This window comes from Scyliorhinus torazame, chromosome 2, assembly GCF_047496885.1.
Source record: "Scyliorhinus torazame isolate Kashiwa2021f chromosome 2, sScyTor2.1, whole genome shotgun sequence".
In the NCBI taxonomy this organism is placed as follows: Eukaryota; Metazoa; Chordata; class Chondrichthyes; order Carcharhiniformes; family Scyliorhinidae; genus Scyliorhinus; species Scyliorhinus torazame.
Genome location: NC_092708.1, coordinates 27,354,030 through 27,360,029, shown reverse-complemented (window position 1 = coordinate 27,360,029; position 6,000 = coordinate 27,354,030).

Sequence of the window (6,000 nt, the reverse complement as noted above, 5' to 3'; positions counted from 1 at the left end):
AACATCTATAACCAGGGACCTCCAACAACCATTTCTGCCCCTCTTCTATCCAAGTTTCCGTGATGGCCACCACATCGTAGTCCCAAGTACCGATCCATGCCTTAAGTTCACCCACCTTATTCCTGATGCTTCTTGCGTTGAAGTATACACACTTCAACCCCTCTCCGTGCCTGCAAGTACTCTCCTTTGTCAGTGTTCCCTTCCCCACTGCCTCATTACACGCTTTCGCGTCCTGAATATCGGCTACCTTAGTTGCTGGACTACAAATCCGGTTCCCATTCCCCTGCCAAATTAGTTTAAACCCTCCCGAAGAGTACTAGAAAACCTCCCTCCCAGGATATTGGTGCCCCTCTGGTTCAGATGCAACCCGTCCTGCTTGTACAGGTCCCACCTTCCCCAGAATGCGCTCCAATTATCCAAATACCTGAAGCCCTCCCTCCTACACCATTCCTGCAGCCACGTGTTCAACTGCACTCTCTCCCTATTCCTTGCCTCGCTATCACGTGGCACCGGCAACAAACCAGAGATGACAACTCTGTCTGTCCTGGCTTTTAACTTCCAGCCTAACTCCCTAAACTTGTTTATTACCTCCACACCCCTTTTCCTACCTATGTCGTTGGTACCAATGTGCACCACGACTTCTGGCTGCTCACCCTCCCCCTTAAGGATCCTGAAGACACGATCCGAGACATCCCTGGCCCTGGCACCCGGGAGGCAACATACCTTCCGGGAGTCTCGCTCGCGACCACAGAATCTCCTATCTATTCCCCTAACCATTGAATCTCCTACAACTATTGCTTTACTATTCTCCCCCCTTCCCTTCTGAGCCCCAGAGCCAGACTCAGTGCCAGAGACCTGGCCGCTAGGGCCTTCCCCCGGTAGGTCATCCCCCCCAACAGCATCCAAAACGGTATACTTGTTTTGAAGGGGAACGGCCACGAGGGATCCCTGCACTTTCTGCCTGTTTGTTTTTTTCCCCCTGACTGTAACCCAGCTATTCTTGTCCTGTACCTTGGGTGTGGTTACCTCCTTGTAACTCTTCTCAATCACCCCCTCTGCCTCCCGGATGATCCGAAGTTCATCCAGCTTCAGCTCCAGTTCCCTAACACGGTCTTTGAGGAGCTGAAGTTGGGTGCACTTCCCGCAGGTATAGTCAGCGGGGACACCGGTGGTATCCCTCACCACCCACATCCTACAGGAGGAGCATGTAACTGGCCTAGCCTCCATCCCCTCTTACCTGACAGAATATAGCTGCCCTGTGGACTAACTAGATCTCCGCCCACCGACCCTGCTCCCAGTCAGCTACACTTTCTGTAAACTCCTGGCTCTCTTCGCACTCTTTGCGGAAATGTCGGAAACAAAATGAAAGGAGCGCCTTACTCCCTCCTCACCTAACTCCCTTGGTCACCAAACTCTCACTATCACACTCAAATGCACCAAATTCAGCACTCAGTGCAAACTAATGTCAAGCTCACAGGTCTATAATTCCCTGGATTATCCCTGCTACCTTTCTTAAACAAAGGGACAACATTAGCAATTCTCCAGTCCTCCAGGACCTCACCCGTGCTCAAGGATGCTGCAAAGATATCTGTTAAGGCCCCAGCTGTTTCGTCCCTCGCTTCCATCAGTAACCTGGGATAGATCCCATCCGGACCTGGGGACTTGTCCACCTTAATGCCTTTTAGAATACCCAAAACTTCCCCTTTCCTTATGCCGATTTGACCTAGAGTATTTAAACATCCATCCCGAGCCTCAACATCCGTCATGTCCCTCTCCTTGGTGAATACCGATGCAAAGTACTCATTAAGAATCTCACCCATTTCCTCTGACTCCATGCATAAATTCCCTCTTTTGTCTTTGAGTGGGCCAATCCTTTCTCTAGTTACCCTCTTGCTCCTTATATACGAATAAAAGGCTTTGGGATTTCCCTTAACCCTGTTAGCCAAAGATATTTCATGATCCCTTTTAGCCTTCTTTATTGCACGTTTTAGATTTGTCCTACTTTCCCGATATTCCTCCAAAGTTTCATCAGTTTTAAGTCGTCTAGATCTTATGTATGCTTCCTTTTTCATCGTAGCTAGTCTCACAATTCCACCCGTCATCCATGGATCCCTAATCTTGCCATTTCTATCCCTCATTTTCACAGGGACATGTCTGTCCTGCACGGTAATCAACCTTTCCTTAAAAGACTCCCACATTTCAAATGTGGATTTACCCTTAAACAGCTGCTCCCAATCCACATTCCCTAGCTCCTGCCGAATTTTGTTTTACTTGGCCTTTCCCCAATTTAGCACTCTTCCTTTAGGACCACTCTCGTCTTTGTCCATGAGTATTCTAAAACTTACGGAATTGTGAGTGCTATTCCCAAAATAATCACCAACTGAAACTTCAACCACCTGGCCGGGATCATTCCCCAATACCAGGTCCAGTATGGCCCCTTCCCGAGTTGTACTATTTACATACTGCTCTAAAAAAAACCTGGATGCTCCTTACAAATTCTGCTCCATCTACGCCTGCAACACTACATGAGTCCCATGCAATGTTGGGGAAGTTAAAATCTCCCATCACGACCACCCTATTGCTTCTACATTTTTCTATAATCTGTCTACATATTTGTACCTCTACTTCACGCTCGCTTTTGGGAGGCCTGTAGTAAAGTCCCAACAATGTTACTGCATCCTTCCTATTTCTTAACTCCACCCATATTGCCTCAGTGCTCGAATCCTCCATCGTGCCCTCCTTAATCACAGCTGTAATATCATCTCTGACCAGTAATGCAACTCCTCCACTCCTTTTACCTCTCTCTCTATCCCTCCTGAAGCATCTATACCCTGGGATATTTAGTTGCCAGTCTTGCTCATTCCCTTAACCCAGTCTCAGGAATACCAATAACATCATATTCCCAGGTACTAATCCAATCCCTAAATTCATCTGCCTTACCTGCTACACTTCTCGCATTGAAACAAATGCACCTCAGACCACCTGTCCCTTTGCGTTCATGATCTCTTCCCTGTCTACTCTTCCCCTTAGTCACATTGAGTTTATTATCTAGTACCTTACTGGCTTTAGTTGCTGCCTCTTTACTGACCTCTAACTTCCTAATCTGGTTCCCATCCCCCTGCCACATTAGTTTAAAACCTCCCCAACAGTGTTAGCAAAAGCATCCCCTCGAACATTGGTTCCAGTCCTGCCCAGGTGTAGACCATCCGATTTGTAATGGTCCCACCGCCCCCAGAACCGGTTCCAATGTCCCAGAAATCTGAACCCCTCCCTCCTGCACCATCTCTCAAGCCACGTATTCATTCTGACTATTCTTGAATTTCTACTCTGACTGTCTCGTGGCACTGGTAGCAATCCTGAGATTACTATCTTTGAGGTCCTTCTTTTTAACTTATCTCCTAACTCCCTAAATTCTGATTGTAGGACCTCATCCCGTTTTATACTTATATCGTTGGTGCCGATATGCACCACGACAACTGGCTGTTCACCCTCCCCCTTCAGTATGTCCTGCAACCGATCTGAGACATCTCTGACCCGTGCACCCGGGAGGCAACATACCATTCGGGAGTCTCGTTTTCGACCACAGAAACGCCTGTCCACTCCCTTTACGATTGAATCCCCTATGACTATAGCCCTGCCAGTCTTTTTCCCGCCCTTCTGTGCAGCAGAGCCAGTCGCGGTGCCATGAGCCTAGCTACTACTGCCTTCCCCTGGTGAGTCATCTCCCCCAACAGTATCCAAAACGGTATACCTGTTTTGGAGGGAGATGGCCGCAGGGTCACCTGCACTGCCTTCCTGCCTTTTCTCTGCCTTTTGGTCACCCATTCCCTGTCTCCTTTACCAATCCTAATCTGCGGTGTGACCAACTCACTGAACGTGCTATCCACGACCTCCTCAGCATCGCGGATGCTCCAAAGTGAGTCCATCTGCAGCTCCAGAGCCGTCATGCAGCTGGACACACTTCCCGCACATGAAGGAGTCAGGGGCATCGGCCGCGTCCCTGAACTCCCATATTGAGCAAGAGGAGCATAACACGGGTCTGGGATCTCCTGCCATTTTTACACTCCCAACAGTAATTTTAAAAAAAATTTTACTCCCCTTCTCAGCAAGCACTCACTCAGCAACCACTGCACCCCACATTATAACACCTCAGGGAAAAGAAAAACTACTTACCAGTCACAGCCATCACTTACCTGCAGGCTGTGACGTCACAGTTCCACTTATGTATTTTCTTTTATTCCCTTTTCTTCTCATGTACTTAATGATCTGTTGAGCTGCTCGCAGAAAAATACTTTTCACTGTACCTCGGTACACGTGACAATAAACAAATCCAATCCAATCCAATCTTTTTACTTCTACCTGCCCTCGAGTCTCCCTCTTGATCTTTACTCAGCTGGGATCCTTACAGTGGTTGTCTTTTTTTTTTGGTTAGAGGAGGAGGTAGGGAGGGAAACACTGAAGAACTGTTTCAGGTTTAACTGTCACTTGACAACAGCTCCTCCACAAACCACCTTTTGGATGCAGTGACCGCAATGATGGATGCAAATGAAAAGGACAAACTTGCTGGTGAACTTGGAAAAAAGTTTACAAGTGCCAAGGTGACTTACCTGGGTTACATAGTGGGACAAAGAAATGTGCTACCCTGTGAAGACATAATATGTGCCCTTATTATTTCCCTACCCCCAAAACAAAAGAGAAATCAAGTGCTTTATAGGAATGTGTGCGTTCCTGGCATCCCCTCCAGCTTCCCACTGACCATCACAGATCTATCCACGGATCGGTCTCAATGCTCCCCACCTCAAAAGCCACTCTTATTAACCAACACCCCCACCCCCCCTTGTCTTCCCCACACCTTCTCCTGCCAATCCCCCCACTTTACTCCCGTTAACTAGCCCAGCTAGCATGGTGGCCCCCGCCCAAGGCCTCTGACTTCCCCTCACCCCTTTAGTCAGCACCTCCCACCCCCCCAACCACCAACAAAGAGAAACAAAAGGCACATTCACCATCACCACTCTCCCGCCGTAACCTTCCCTAATTAATAATAATAATCGCTTATTGTCACAAGTAAGCTTCAATTAAGTTACTATGAAAAGTCCCGAGTCGCCATATTCCGACGCCAGTTCAGGGAGGCCGGTACGGGAATTGAACACATGCTGCTGGCCTTGTTCTGCAATACAAGCCAGCTGTTTTGCCGACTGTGCTAAACCAGCCCCTAATTCACCCACCCAATATGCTCTACAATTTACACAGAACTCCTCTCCAAAGTTCAATGTCCTCACACTCCTCCTAGTCCATGGTCCCTCATAAAGTACATCTCCTCTTCTGGTGAGTCAAAATAAAATTCCTGTTTTTGATGCGTCACCCACAAGCGGGAAAGGCACAAAACCCTTACCTGCACCCCCTTCTTATAGAGGGCGGCCTTTATCCGATTATACCCTGCCCTCCGCTTGGCCAGCTCTGCACCACGGTTTTGGTAAATCCACAGCTCACTTCCCTCCCAGGTGCTCTTGGTCTGCCTCGCCCACTTCAGGATCTTCTCTTTATCCAGGAACCGATGCAGCCTCACCACCATCGTCCTTGTTGGTTCCCCCACCTGAGGCCTTCTCCTCCTCAGCACCCTGTGTACCCGATCCATTTCAAGGGGGCGGCCAAAGGCCCCTTCCCCCATCAATTTCTTCAACATGCTTGCCATAAACTTGGCGGCCTCCGCATCTTTGATGCCTTCAGGAATCCCAACAATCCTCAAATTCTGCCTCCTGGAGTGGTTCTCGAGGTTCTCCAATTTCTCTCTGAGCCTCTTCCGGCTGCTCATTACCATCCTCATTCCCACCTCCAGCGGGGTCAGCCGATCCTCATGCTCCACCACTGACTCATCCACCTTCTGGATCGCCAAGCCCTGAGCCTCCTGACTCTGCTCCACCCACTCGATCGGCAGAGGTCTCTTTCATCTGCTGTTGGAATTTGGCATTTAAAAACTCCATCAGCTGCTCCGTCAACCAC